The sequence below is a fragment of the Phytophthora infestans genome, genomic scaffold (assembly GCF_000142945.1).
Source record: "Phytophthora infestans T30-4 supercont1.145 genomic scaffold, whole genome shotgun sequence".
Taxonomy (NCBI): domain Eukaryota; phylum Oomycota; class Peronosporomycetes; order Peronosporales; family Peronosporaceae; genus Phytophthora; species Phytophthora infestans.
This window is the reverse complement of record NW_003303614.1, coordinates 164,561-165,485: the sequence shown is the minus strand read 5'-3', so window position 1 is coordinate 165,485 and position 925 is coordinate 164,561.

Here is a 925-nt window from a genome sequence, read left to right as displayed (position 1 = left end):
CCCTTCAGTGGAAAACGAGTAACGAAGGTTCTGCAATGTACCACTGGAATTTATTAATGAACCATCGGCCTTGACCCTTTTTTCAGACAAATTGTTGCCCCAAAATCTTGAGCTACCGGTAGTCGAGAAACCATTAATAAGTTCTCTAATATATCCTTCGTTGAACCAGAACTTTTTCGCATACTGGTGTATTTACATGTTACGCAGCATCAGGACTGAAACCAATATTCCCTATCGGAATACTAAGTATTAATAATACAAACGTTTTGGTCCATTTTTTGTGTTTGTTCATTTAATGAAGCAACTTGCAGTTCAAGTCTTGCCTCTGCAGTTCGAACACTAGCATTTTAATTTGCACTGAAGAATTCATTAGTTAAGTGTGAAATACAGGAGCACTTTAATTTCATATCGACCTGGTGAAGAATCAACGATACTGATACCTATGCTAGCGGCATTGATCTGGATCCTAACACGCGTATTTAGTGCTGAGATCACCAACTATCTTCAGCAGAAGGCTTCATGCGACACAGCTTTGGCTTTCATGAGCTGGCAGCTACTACTTCAGTACCTCTCTGTGGTCCTTCTAGTGTCCATACATGTTATACATCAAATTTATCGTCCGTTTAATTCATTGTTTTTTAAGTGTTGAACTTTGGTCCATGCACGAAAAGGGGGATGTACGTTAAAGTACTCATAGAACCGCAAGTAGTTGATGTAGATGCGATATTCATATCGCCAATGCATGTTGACGAGATAACGTTGAGCTTGTTGTACATCATCGCTGGGGTTCGCTTATTCGGACTGTCCAGTACAGAGGTCGGACGTAGTTGTTGTTTGGCCTTCGATTTTTCGGTTGATTTTTTAGTAATGTAACCCACCATTCCTTCTCGAGTCCATTATCTCTTTCATGCGTATAGATCGTGTC